This window comes from Anser brachyrhynchus (assembly GCF_964034855.1).
Source record: "Anser brachyrhynchus genome assembly, chromosome: 1".
Classification (NCBI taxonomy): domain Eukaryota; kingdom Metazoa; phylum Chordata; class Aves; order Anseriformes; family Anatidae; genus Anser; species Anser brachyrhynchus.
The window spans coordinates 97,723,435-97,738,014 of NC_137694.1; the positions used below are offsets into that span (position 1 = coordinate 97,723,435).

Consider the following 14,580-nt stretch of genomic DNA (forward strand, 5'->3'; position numbering starts at 1 on the left):
CACAATAATTTTCTGTCTGCAGGGCCCCCAATAAGCAACACTTGTGTTTCTCCTCCTTTCCACATCTCTGCTCCAAATGCATTTGTTTTAAAGCAGAGGTCTAAAATCTGAATAATAATTGTTGTTGGCAAAGTTGCTTTTGTTGTCATCCTTTGCCACAGAAGCCACAGCTGTGATTTTTGATAAGGTTGCGGTTCTCAGAGACAGCGTGAGGTACGCAAGGGTCAGATACCTCGTGTATTTCACCCTTTCTCCCCACACCCTCACACTCAGTCTCTTGCTCCCTCACCACAGACATGATAAAGACAGATATTGCGAGAGCTCCTGCTATCCCTAAGAAAAATGAAAACGGGGACCTTGGATGTGAACTGACAAAGGGAGACTGTACATGACAAGAAAGCAAAAAGCTTAAAGGATTTCTCTTTACACTGGCAACAGAAAGGGTCAATTCAAACAATTTTGATCTCTTTAGACCTGTGGATGAATTCAATACAGGCTCTGACAGTCATGTAAGCTGCCCCCCTGGTTTCTCAACTACTTTTTATGCTAAAGGGGAAAAAGATTCTACTGCTGATAAAATTCCCAAAAAGGGTATTTTATCATTTACTAGAGCAGTAGGCTTTGAGAAAAATGTGTAGCTTAGGGGACTGGCAACAAGGTGTTAAATGATTTTTTTCCTCACCCTTGACATGATGATAGTTTAAATATGTGAATATATATATATATATAAAAGCAAAACAAAATCAAAAGTCTTCACACGATCATAAGCATGAATGCACTTTACATATAATCGGATAAGGAAAACATTTGCAGAAACAGACCAGAGCGGATAAATCACCTCCAGGTTGGCTAAGTTGCTTTTCAGGATTGCCAGATTGCTGGCATCCCAGGTCAGCAGTGACCAGGAAGAGCTGATGAATGTCCCAACCGGGTGAGAGGAGTAGGGTGATGAAATCATTCAAGTTACATCACAATTAGCAGTTGCCTTCTGCCCTTAAGATATTATTAGCAGCATTGGAAGGACCAGAGACCACAACTATTAACTCTCTTCTGGCTCTTGCAGAATCTCGGGGGCTTAAATTCAACATCTCTTTAGCCTTCATTTAAAAAGTGGGGCAAGCATGGCCAAAAGCAGTGCAAATATTGATAAGCTTTCTAGTGAATCCCAAAGCAACCTGGCTGATGGCCCTGTGTTATCAGCAGGGCACTCGTTAGTGCCTGGATGAGGAGCCGACCTATGCTGTTGCAAGGTGTGCTCCACCTCCTGTTTGCTTAGCAGAGGATGTGCTTCCTTCTCCTTCCTGGGGTTCTCAGAGCAACACCTCTCCCTGCTGCACAAAGTGACATGCTTTGACGAAAAGGACAGTGAAGTGCCATCAGGCTTGTTGCTGGAGAGGGGGTCATTTTAATTAGAGCTGGCCAGTGGATGAGAGTTTTGGATTCTTCATGGGGACAGAAAAAATAGGTTTCTAGCATGCTAAAAAACAATTAGGTGGCCGAATGCCTTCAGTCCTAAAAACCTGAGGTTTTCAATCTCTGTCACCAAAAATGACCAAAAAATTCTCTTCAAAGTCTGCTAAAGAGAAAAGAGAATACTATGATGAGGTGATACCTTGTCAATAGCATTCTTACCAGCTCTAAAACTAATACAGGAACATGATGCAATTTTCAATTAGAAAGTGAGTCATTTCCCAGTAACTTGCACATCCAAGGAGCAGCCTTGAGATTAAGCTCTTGCCCCTGGTTCTCCATGAGTTGGATTTGATTCACACATTTGGGTGGAATTGCTCCTGCCATTTATAAATATCACCCTACTTTCAACAAATTCTGTTTATGCCATGTGAGGCCTCGGAATATGTGATAACACTTTGTACTCTTTCATTTCATTACCTACTTTTTTCCTAATTTTTCACCTATGTTAAAAAAATCATTAGTTCACACAGTACTAGAGCTAGTAACAGCATGGTTTCTTAGATGTCATGGTATCTATTGTAAGACAACTAACACCTACAAGTATCACAGAGAGAGAAAATCATTTCTCAGAGGAGATAAGAGGCTAAAACAATGTATACAGCAAGAACACTTTGAGACAGGCCTTCTGACAAAAGTGTCTATGGTGGTCCCAATAATGTAGTTGTAAGCTACCATATGACCCTCATAACCTCGGTCATTTCTATGCAGGAAGCCCAGGAGTCGTAACCAGGCTGCAGTATGGTGTCATGGACACAAAACTTCACACATCAAAGTAGATGATAGACAATACACTAAGAATAACACACCTTCATGTTTGTAAGCATACTGAACACCTGAATGCGAACTGAGGTCTTTACAAAAGTGGGTACTTCATGTCACTGGATAATGTAAATAAGGCATTCGCCACGCCAAGCCTACACTCCACCTGCATATATCCTTCTCCTGTTGTAGAGAATCACAATTTATTCTGATCAATATAGCCTAATTTCTTCCTTTATTAGTAAGTGACATTATACACTACCCTATGCCCTCCATTATCCTCTTATTTAGAAAAGAAATCATTTCTGTAGTAACTGGCCATAAAACTATTGTTCAGGTTCCCCTGGCATTTTTCCCCAGGGAAGCAAGATCATCAGTGCAGCGGGATGGTTTTAGCAAGGCCACGTAACTAGATGGATTCCTTCATGCTGAAAAATACTCTCTTGGGATTTAAGAGAAGCTGTGCACATCTTCCTTCTGACATTTCTGTTTCTAAAGCAAAGGATTAGACTGAGGGCAAAAGTACTGTACAAATAAAGCGCTAGGGCTACTGCTGCTGGTCAAAGCTGGTTCAGAGATGATTCTCTAGACAGCCTCCTCTGGATAGATCCTGCTGGAACTGAGTCTGCAGTCTGCAATGTTTAAATACTATTCAGAAGTTAAAACACTAGTGACAAACCCAGTTAGGTTTAAAGCCAGATTTCCATTGCAAAACACCCTGCATGCCATCCCTGCTGACAGGCAATGCTAGGCACTGCTGTCAGCTACAGGGTACAAAAGGAAGAGGAAGAAAGTAAATGTATTGCAAGTTTAAGACAGAGAGACATACTGCTAACAACTGCTGTCTGATATTCTTCCTCATCCCCAGTCTCTGCCCTAAGACATTGCTCTGATTTTGCAATACAGAGGAGAATTGGTCTTTGCACAGAAATCTACCCACAGGCTGTAACTCCAGGATACCTTGAGAGTATTCATCTTACCCTGTGCTTGGCCTCTTTAGTCATAGGTGCTGAACACAGCAACCCTTTGATGAGGGTGCAGCAAGGGACCGTAATCAAACTGTGGTTGTGATTTGCCCTGATAGTCTACCAGCTCACTCTATGAAAACAGATGGATAGAGATGGAAATTGCAAGTGTTTTCAGGGGAAAGGAGTTGGGAGAAGAGTGAAAGTACAAGATCTGCACGCTAGAAGGGTGGAACAGAGAATCCTAAGTGCAAATCAAATGGTGTGGGTTGCACGGAATACATCACGTGAGAAAAGGAAGATCTGGCTGGAAACAGTCAAGACAGAAAAGACGCAAAGAGGAAAGCAGAGAACATGGAACAATAAGAATGATGAGATAAATCCGAATTTGGGGGATAGGTAGGGGAAGAAAGCTTAAGCATTCTAAAGACTCTAGCAAAATCAACCAGACTTCATCTCATCTGCACAGGATGTAGTGTCCTCCCTAAAAGCTGCAGATAGATAAAAGCTGTGTTTCCTCTTCCGGTCATTAGCACCTATGTCTTCGCAATAAATTGAGAGAAAACTACTTTTGAGGGCTTTGTCAGCTATTCTTCTTTCTGTACACTATCACAACTTCCCTGGCATGGCCAGAGAAGTATCCAAATCAAGCATGTGTTAGAAAATTTGGATCTTCTCACCTCCTGTTAACGATCCACCTTCAGCTGAGGTCAGAGGTAACAGGACATCACTGCTACCCAACTGGTATACTGTATGCACTGTGAAACAGTGCTGGAGCAGGTAACGAACTTCTTGAGAATAAAGCTCTCCATGGTATACTGAAAAAGAAATTGCTACCGACACTCCCTGGTGTCACTCTTCATAAAGGAGGTCAGGGAGAATGAAGGCCTGACACCGACAGAGCAGGAGCACCCTAAATCCTCCCTTTGCTTCCAGTGGGACTCGTTACGAGTTCCCACAGAGCTGTGGGAGCTGAGCCCTACGCCTGTGCAGGACTCATTAAGTGATTTGTATCAGTAAGCCGTGGCCGCCTCCTTTGTCTGAAGGAATAGTCCCTCCAAGTCACGGCTAGTATCTCCTGGTGAGGGAGGAAGGGAGGGAACGTTTCACACAGTGGCAGCCCCGCGGCAGCTCTCACATGGGTAAAAATACATTTCTCTCTCACTTGCATGATTCTGTCCCCTCACTGGAACCTCTGCTGGAGACACTCCCAGATCAGTTACAGGTTTTAATTATGAGATGACAGTACCGATGGCTGGCTTTGCTTGAACTGGCATGTGTCACTGAAGCCGATGGGAAATATGTAAGAAAGAGACCCAGTTTAATTAGCCTGAATATTTTACAGTGATTATTTTCTACAAGTGAACCCTCCCACATCTTATTTGTCACCTGTCAGGTCTCTGTTCTTATCCACCACAATCTCTCCTTGCCTCTTAGTGTCATAAAAAAACCAATGGCAAAAATGACAGACAGATGCAAACAAGATTTTGGTAATTACAGCACTGAGGCTGGTGGTTGTTTGAACATCGTTTTATTTCTTCCAATCAAACAAGTCCTTGGACTTCACAGCCCTGGAGCTTCAGACAGGGGTGAAGCTGATTATATTATGACATTACAGTGCAGACTGGCAGATCAGACAAAGTGGATTTCACTCAGTAATTAAACTGCAGTATCTTTCGTCTAAAGTCCAGGGCAGGATTAATCGAAAGGTAGCTCTTTATCATTGCGATTAGTGCTGGGATTTGAAGAGTGAGTCCACAGATTTCTGATTTGATAGCTAGTCCTGGGTACCAGCTTATCGGTGGCGGCACATCTGTCTGACTTGTAAAAATAGCATGAGGTCAAGATGCATTCACCAAGTTGCACTATTTTCCTTTATTTTATTTTTAGCTGGAGGACATTCAGATTGATTTAAATATTACAGTGTTCTGTGTCTTTCTTTGGCAGTATGAAGATTTTTATTTAAGACCTCTTAACATGTAATTCCCCCCACCCTAAACTGCACTGAAACTCTAGGTCTGACTCTAAATTTTCTCTGTAGCTTCACTTTTATTCTTCAGGATCCAAAAAGTCCACCTGATCTTGGGAAACAGAACAATTCAAATTTAAAAGGCAATAGCTTTTTAACTGCTCAAGAGATCTAGCAAATCAAGTTTCAAGCTTTCAAGGAGCTCCTAAGATTCACTGGATGAAAATACAGACTTAAGATTTTGCTTTTGTGTCAGCATTATGTAAAATTCCTAACATCAAGTGCCAGCTGATGGTTTTTTTTTAAAAAAAAAAAAAAGTTTCCAAAGCTCCTGCTTCTCCTCACAAGTTTTGTAAACACAGAGCTGGGAAATCTTGCAGTGTACAGCTAGACAGTTTCCTTATGTTGCTGGCTGGGGAAACAGCACTCCTGGCACATGCCCTGATTTATTCACTGGAGAAGATTATCTACAGGTGGAAGCAAGGCAGGGAAAAGTAGGGGATATCTCTTCTTCCTTTCTCCTGGAAGTAGGCATTACGTTCAGGAAACAGAAAAAAGCAAATGGAAGAGAAAGAAACAACAACACTACTTCTCCCTCACATCAGCAAAACAGTTAGGATCTGACTTCAAATTCTGGAGATACTCTCTACCTAAAATCTCTTGCAGAGAATGCTGTTTCTGGTTAGACCTAGTGGGAATACCCCAGTAAAAATCCCAACAGCTTGCAAAAGTGTGTGGAGAGTGAATTGGCATTTGCTCTTAGAAAGTCATATACATTTTATGTTCATTTCAACAAGTTCTCAAGCCACAGTAGTCACAGAAACCAGTGAGTCACAGGCACTATTACTAGGTTCCAACTTTTTCCCCCAACAAATGCTGATTAAAAAATATATACTGGTGAAAGGTTCAATTAAAAAAAATATATATTTGCAGCTGTTGAAGAAGAATGCTTTTAAGGACCGTGTTAAGATTTTTATTATTTTTTATATATATTTTTTTTGAAAATGGCAAACCTGTTAGCTGAAAATCAGAAGTATTTTCTCTGGAAGTCAATTTTTTCAAGAGAGTTCTTTGAGATCTTCCGCCTTCCAAAAACAAACAAAAAAAAAAGACAGAGAAAGAAGAAAAAAGAAAGTCTTGCTTTACTCTGTTTTGTTTCTTCCACAGAACAGGTACTGTGCCTACCACAGTCTGCATGATTCAAATCTGACTAGGAATTGCTTGGCCCATCTCTACAAAAGGATAATCTCCAAAATGTCCTTTGACATTTTGGCTATAGCGACGTCTCCTCTCATTTGTATGAATCTCCGATGTAGATTACAAAGACCTAAAGCAGGGGCAATCTCTTAATTTCTGCACAAACATTTACTACAAACAGACCCTAATTCTGTTTGGGAACTGGGGCGGTACTGCAATCCAAATAACAAACTAAACAATTCCCTAGGCAAACAAACTATTTTATTTGCAGTTTTATTGTTATTGTTATTTTTGTAATGGAATTTACAGAGAGAAAAAAAAAACAACAAATGATTCATAACTATTCATTTTAAATCTTGAAAGCTATTTCACAGCTCTCAAAGCCATAGAAGACCCTCAGTAATCCTGCAGCCCAATTCCCGTACAATAAAGAACATAGAATTTCACCCAGTAATTCTTATACCAATCCTAATAACTAGTGTCTGAATGAATACATACCTTTTATTAATGAATACCAACTTAATTTAAGGAGTTAAAGCAGCAGAATATCACAGAATACCTTGGAAATTTAACAAGTACTTTCATTGCCCGAACACTTGTGAGTGTGGAGAGAAGAGAAAATGTAGCCAAGCAAACAGGCAGAAACATCACATAAATGAACATTGAATAGTGCACTTCTTGGTCAACTAATAAAAACACAGATAAGTAACACAAATACTTCTATGAATGGACATATGCACAGACAGAAGATAGTTTCGGCAATCTTTGTTTAAATGGCTAGCAAAATATATAATAAAATCCCACTGCTGTACTTGTTCTTTGTAGAGGTGTGAAGGTACAAATTTTGTTCCCAGTCCTGCTGCTGATACTGTAGACACGTACTCAACTTGCCCAGGGATTTCAAAGCTAGTGTTCAGACCACTAAACTATTCCTCAGACCAAATTGAAAACAAAATGCAAATGAATACTGCCGATCCTAATTTCATACTGCTCCCTTCTTGTCTTTCACTGTTTTCCCCTGAAAATTCTAATGTCTTTTAAAAATACTAACAATCTAATAAGTACCAGGTTTTATTTTTTTTTTCCTCATTTCTGAATTTCTGTATGATGTTTTGATCATGATCGAGTGTCTTTCCTCCAATCATGAGGACTAGAAACATTTTACAAACAAAAACTGAAGATCTGGACATTATCTGTTTACTTCAAGAGTTGAATCTTCAAGGAAAGCATGAGATATTATGACACTTCCAGTAAAACCGCAACTATCGCCAGTAAAGTAAAATATTAATCTAGGTGTACACATCCCTCTGGTTCTCACCTCATGCATAAGCACTGAAATTCCACAAGAAGAGCCTTGTAGTTTTAAGTAGCTCTAGAGAAAAGCTGGTATTGTAACATACCCATGTTTTCACAAAGAGTGCTCCATCAGCAAGTGCTTCCCACTACACAGGAACAGACCCTAAAATTCTGAATCCCAGCTTTGGGGACACAGTGGCAAATCTCATATTAATATAAACGAGAGCAAAATTTGTCCCAGTGTAAATACAACCATGTTGTATTTTAGAGTTCCTACCCTAGAGAGAAGGAACTCTAAATAAGTTCTCATATTTCAGAGAACTACAAATTTCTTCTACCAATCACCAGGAAAAGGGAAAAATGCATGCTTTGAAGTATGATACTCTTTGAAATTATATCACAGGTGAAAGCTTGGTAAATCCAGCTAGGACAGGAAGAGAAATTCCCAGACATCATTACCAAAAGTAAGTGCAAATGTTCCCCAAACACAGAAGATGCTGTCAGTATCTTGGTTCCTAGGCCATATGTTACTTAGATGAACTAAATCGATTCAGAAACCTAACCAGGAAGTTACCACAAGGGTTGTAACTGTGATGCACTGATTAAGAATCTGTTTTTCTCAATTGAAGACAACCATAATTACTTTCAGCTGAGTCACTCACACTCTCATAATGTACCCATCCTTAAATGATATTTAACGTAGTATACTAAGCATGTCAAGCATACTTTCCATTAATAACACTTTGCACTTCTATTCTGCTTTTTATCCCAGGAGCCCAAAGCACTTTGTGATCGTGAATTAATCAATGTTACTACCACCTCTGCATCAGAAATAGCTGGCCAGAGCCTACACAATGATCTTGGACGATATCTGGGGATGTGAACCTCAGCCTTCCTATTGCCTGTCCCAAGTCTTGGCCAGAAAACAAATCACCAAGTCATAAAACTGACTGACAGTTCTTCCCCCAATTCACTGAATACTGTGTACAATCAGAAGAAATTTCTCAGAGTAAGCAGATACCATAAACTTTGCCTTTATCAAGGCAGAACAAATAAAATTGGAAGAATTACAAATAATTGAAAAAAAGCACAAATTATAGTTTCTTAAATGAACACCAACTTTGCCAGGGTTATGGTATCTCATTCCACTGCATTATCATTAGACAGATTTAGAATCTCTTTCACCTATGCTATGCTTAAAGGCAGCAGATAAAACTGTACAGCATGGAACATTAACAGACTAGAGAAAAAAAAAAACAAAAAAACTGATCTTGGTAACTTCAATTCTCCAAATCTGATTCTAAGTGAAGTTTCATGAAGTTAAACCAGACTTGAACATCAACAAAATACAGGTTTCTGCCAAAAGAATCTATAGACTGCTTGCTGGAAAAAGGTTAAAACAGTGTTGGGCAATATTCAAGAGCTCCTCAGGTTTCACCACCAAAGAAATCTGTCCTTTCAAGTTCCTGTAAATAGAGCATAAAATCCTGAAGTACCTCACTAACTCTTGATTTGGTCTCTACTTAGGTAAAATACTTACGGAAGTCAGTGGGAGCTTTGCTGGAATAAGGGCCAAGAAGAGAATTTGTAAAAGACATTATTCTTGTTTTCATGATAGAAAATAGTTGAAGAAGAGTGCAGGAAATGGAAGAAAAAGATTCATACTTCACTGTGTTACTTTTAGTAAGGATAATGTCTTCAAAAAAAAGGGCTCAGGTAACCAAACAAATCATGTCAAATTATAGTTGGTCCCTGACATCATAAATAGCCTTATATTAATAGCTAAAAAGAAACAATGTCATTCATGACATCTGTAAAATAGGACAAGATCAATATACATTGTGCAGTACCTAAAATTATAATCCAGTTATTTAAAACATATGGTATATCCCTTTGGGTAACATCAGATAATATATGCTTTACCTTTGTACTGGAGAATTTAATAAATTGCAGATATTTAATAGATCCTCTCTTCCTACACAGATTTCAGTAACATGGACATAAATTCATGTGGTTTTTTTTGTTGTTGTTTGTTTTTTAACTTTTGCTTGATATGTATTGCAATTAACACTGAAGTTACAATACAACAATTCAACTTCTAGTAATTTTTTTTTCAGTGACTAGTAGGCACAAATGCATAGCAACCTGGGAAGTCAAGTCGTATTTACACCACTCAGCAAAAGTGCTGAGGGGCTTTTATGCTGTGTCAGATATACTAATGGTTAAACTGTATGCTTAACTATCCATCACACCCACTGTATATAGTACCCATAGAATGAGCATTTATAGGTAAAAATCCTGACTTAGGTGCTGATCTAAAATGCCAGAGGATCAACAGTGTAACCAGTTAATCATTAGTGAAATTAACTGGTCTACATCTGACCTCCATTCTTTTTATGATACTTAATTCTAATAACTGCTAGGAAAATGATTTCTCCTGAACTATTGCATATTAGGAATATGATCAATAAATCGCGTGCCAAATGTGGTTACAAGTGTGCAAAGTTTGATTTTTAGTTTAAATCATTTGCTTAAGCATAGCTTTCAAGTGCCATCATAGAAGCCCTAGGACTTCAACACATCTGGACACATCTAGCAGATACGACTTACCACTTCTGAAATACTTGTCTTTTGAGAAAAGCAGCTGTAAGCCAGGAGTTGTGTCGTAACACATCTCAAATTGTACCAAGAACCTATGTTTAAGCAACTGAAGTGGCCATTTACTGTACAGACAGTTAGTGCACGTGTATTAAGCTGTAGCTTTCCATCTATTCATTGCTTTCAAACCTTCTTATTCTCAGCACCAACGTAAGAATATAAAATTCCTTCAATTTCTGGCCAAACAAACATAAAATTAGATATTAATGAAAAACTCTGCTCACAAAACTCCCTTTTATGTCCTCCATGTCTTGGCTCAGGAAATTCACACTATCTCTGCAAAGTAAACTTGCTGTAACACACAAAATTTCTTTTGACTCTGGCATAAACTGGAATTCTAAGGAAGAACATCAGTTTTATATTTTATAAAAACATTGAGCTCAATCCTGACAGAAATTCACAAACAAAAAGCCTGACTGCACAAATTGTGTTGGACTGCATTCCCCGTCTCTTGAATTGTCCTTTCAAGACCATGAGATTGGATTTTCTGGACTAGATCCTGAGTCTATGCAAGCCTTTTACAGCAGCCAATGCACTTAACCCACTGATTTCAAATGTTTGCCCAGATTCCGTAAAATGGTATTGTTTGCTCTTGTTCTCACCTTCTGTCTTCACGTACTGCAAAAGCTACTGGGGAGACTAGCTGATACGAAGAGACTTCTATCAAAAGAAACCAGAAGTACCTCTCTGTAAAGCTCATCCAGGGTGTCGTCAAATTTCAAAATATGGATTTAAAAATACAGAGACATATCTGCATTTATTCAAGATCTCACAGAGATTGCAAATACTGTTAGACTAGGGTTTTAAGGTAAATAATATCATCTGCTGTCTCTGTTTCACTTCTTTAAAAAAAGGAAGCCCAGCACTGATTGAAGCTTTCAAGCTGCAGTTTATATTCTTATGACTCTACAGATTTTATTTCACCCATACTTGCTTTTTTCACTGGCAGTGGTGGTGTTTTTAGTTGGCTGTATTTTCCCCAGTATGTCCATTAAGAACAAGACTTTTGGTTCAGAGCACTGAAAGATTTGGTAGTGTAATGTGCACCCACAAAGGAGACATGGGTTTGGATTGAAAGCAACCTCAGGGACCTTGGTCAGTGAAGTACAGACATATCATAACCACACATTTATTGAAATGGGAGACTCCTCATGCAGACTGTTACCGTTGAATTCTTGAGTGTTTTTCTTTCAGAGACTTTGAATACTGTCTTTGAAATCTACAAGAAATCGAATTAGGACTCCTGGGTTCCATTTCCAGCTTGCCACTTACCCATGATAGGATATTTGGCAAATCATTTAACATAAATATGCTTCAGTTTACAGAGCTGAAATACTGCACATGGGTGTAGTAAGACTGATGAAAAGTACTATAACAGTATTATTAAAGTGCTTTCTCCCAGATTCTTAAAATTCCCTATCAAAGGTTCTCTTAACCCTCTTTGCTTAATTTTAAAGCCTACTCATTTTCTTTAGAAACTCCTTTTCAGAGGACAAAATTCTTCAAATGTCTAAAGATTTCCTTGCAGAAATTTGTACAAGATTTTAGAATAAGGCTAAATATGGTGCCAGTAGACTAAAATGATTTATGAAATGATTGCCTTCAAGTCCCAACAGAGACCAGCATAATATGCTAGTATCTCTTTACATGTCTTTATCTACTTTAGCTATAGTTCTGGGTACATGTGAGAAAGGACAGCTGTTTCATTCTCTGTCGCCTCAGTCCTGCCACAGAAACCATTCAGTTTGTTCTGTGCTTGGGCTCTGCTAAGCAACTACTGGTTTGTGTATTTTTTTCAAACAAATGACATTATTTTAAATTCAGTCTTTTAATGTGCAAATTTATGTTCACCAAAACCCCGAGGATCAGATCTAGCAGATTATAAGTACTAAGGGGAGTTGGGCTACATCAATTAATATTTAAAAGAAAACAATAATTTCACGTACAGCCAATTTATCAATAGTATACAGTACCCATGCTGAAACAACTGACGCAACCACTCAGTGCTAATCTTTACTCATACTATATGTAAAAGTAGAAAGAGCTCATAAAATGCAAATGCTAACCATTTAGGAGCTAATAGAAGTCTCATTATTATAACTGCGTACCAGGTAAGAAATGTCCACCTTACCAGTATCTTTACTATCTTTGTCTTTGACATGGACTGTGGGATTGAGTGCACCCTCAAGCAGGTTTGCAGACAACACCAAGCTGTGTGGTGTGGTCAACACGCTGGAGGGAAGGGACGCCATCCAGAGGGACCTTGAGTGGCGGGCCTGTGAGAACCTCATGAAGCTAAGTGCAAGGTCCTGCACCTGGGACAAGGCAATCCCAAGCACGTACACAGGCTGGGTGGAGAACGGATTGAGAGCAGCTCTGATAAGGACCTGAGGGTGATGGTGGATGAAAAGCTCAACGTGAGCTGGCAACATGCACCTGCAGCCCAGAAAACCAACTGTATCCTGGGCTGCATCAACAGAAGTGTGGCCAGCAGATCGAGGGAGGTGATTCTCCCTCTTTACTCTGCTCTTGTGAGACCCCATGGAGTACCGTGCTCAGCTCTGGGGCCCCCAGCACAAGAAGGACATGGACCTATTAGAACAAGTCCAGAGAAGTGCCACAAGGATATCAGAGGGCTGGAGCACCTCTCTCCTGTGAAGAGAGGCTGAGGGAGTTAAGTGTTCTTAGGCCTGGAAAAGGAAAGGCTCCAGGGAGACATTATAGCGGCCTTCCAGTGCTAAAGAGGGCCTACAGAAAAAAATGAGGAAGGACTCTTTGTCAGGGTGTGTAGCGATAGGACAAGGAGTAATAATTCTAAACTAAAAGAGGGTGGATTTAGATTAGATATTGGGAATAAATTCTTCGCTGTAAGAGTGGTGAGGCACTGACACGGGTTGCCCAGAGAAGTTGTGCATGCCCCATCCCCAGAACTGTTTAAGGCCAGGTTGAATGGGGCTTTGAGCAACCTGATCTAGAGAGAGTTGTCCCTGCCCATGGCAGGGGGGTTGGAACTGGATGATCTTTATGGTCATTTCCAGCCCAAACATTTCTATGTCTCCATGGTGGTCTCACAAACTGCAAAGGAGCATAGTGCCCCCATTTTACATACAGAACCAAAAAAGCTAAGACTAACATTTCTAGGACAACTCCCTAATTTCAGTTATTCAACTCAAGGCACCATACAGAAGAATTTCAGTTGACAATTTTTAACAGTTTACCATCTTCATCCAGACTTTCTTTGTAATCTATGAACAGAAGTGAGCCCTTACATGAGAGTATTTCATAAGCCTTTCATTGTGATAGGGCGAATCACACCTCTAAGTACCTACTATTCTCCACCCAACTACAACTGTAGTTGAAATGAGGAGATAAGATGGAGGTACCTGCACCATATGCTACTAACGCTGGAGAGAAGATCATTTGAGCTGGTTTTCAGAAGCTCTGAGCATCTGACAGTTAATGAAATCCATAAAAGCTACAAGTGCTTAGCCCTTACTTGAGCTAAAGATGTTTAAAATGGAGATTTCCAGAATTAAAGCACAATAACTGGGAGATCACGTTGTGAATTCATTAACACTTTGTTAATTCAAAACATTAACATCATAAGCATAAGGTTGGAGCTTTACTGCTCCTGCAGTCATTTTCTTTAGATGATGTCAGCTCTTCAGCTACAAGTAATACAAAAATCAGACTGGCCATGAGGAAGTCTAATGTTCGATGTCCCACTACAGACACCATCATTTTAACCACAACAGGACTTTTAGTGCTATCCTACCAGGAAAACTTTCTGATTAGCTTTTCCATTGTGATAGCACACACCGTTATCTGCTGTAGAGCAAGGGCATTCTTCAGCAAGCAGGACTGTCGCTAAATGTGATTCTGTGGTTTTCATGGAAGTTGTGCAGTTGCCTCTCTTGCTCGTTACAAGTATTCTTTTTCCTCCTTCCCTCTTCAGTGAAAAAAGAAATCTGATCTTCACAGATGGAAAATTAAGTATTGCCAGGATGGTCAATATACCCAACAGCCATTCAAACTGGCCTGATAAATGAAAGCATTTAAATAGTTGCAACCAAAATAAGCAACAGAAGGTGGGAAAAGAAATGCATAATTATTCCAGCTAGTGGGGTACTGTTTGTTATACCAACTGGAGCATCACACAGTACACAGAACACAGACCACAGACTACTACTAGCAATAACAATATTTTTGCATGCTTTAATATCTGCTTACTAAATCACAGGTACATGTGGTATCCTAAATTAG

At 39.5% G+C, this 14,580-nt stretch overlaps 1 protein-coding gene across 11 annotated transcripts in view; it reads right to left on the reverse strand.

Moving 5' to 3' along the window:
- Positions 1 to 14,580, reverse strand: part of LOC308188313 (uncharacterized protein) — a 421,245-nt gene that overhangs the window by 228,267 nt on the left and 178,398 nt on the right. For 5 of the 11 annotated variants that reach the window (XR_013945384.1, XR_013945385.1, XR_013945391.1 and 2 more), the window contains exon 6: positions 6,180 to 6,251. The exons of 4 other annotated variants lie outside the window; for them this stretch is intronic. The gene's annotated coding sequence lies outside the window, so the exon portion shown is untranslated. Of the gene's footprint in view, positions 1 to 1,795; positions 5,688 to 6,179; positions 6,252 to 14,580 lie in introns of those variants that run through there. 2 more of the 11 variants (XR_013945395.1, XR_013945396.1) reach the window with 2 other exon arrangements.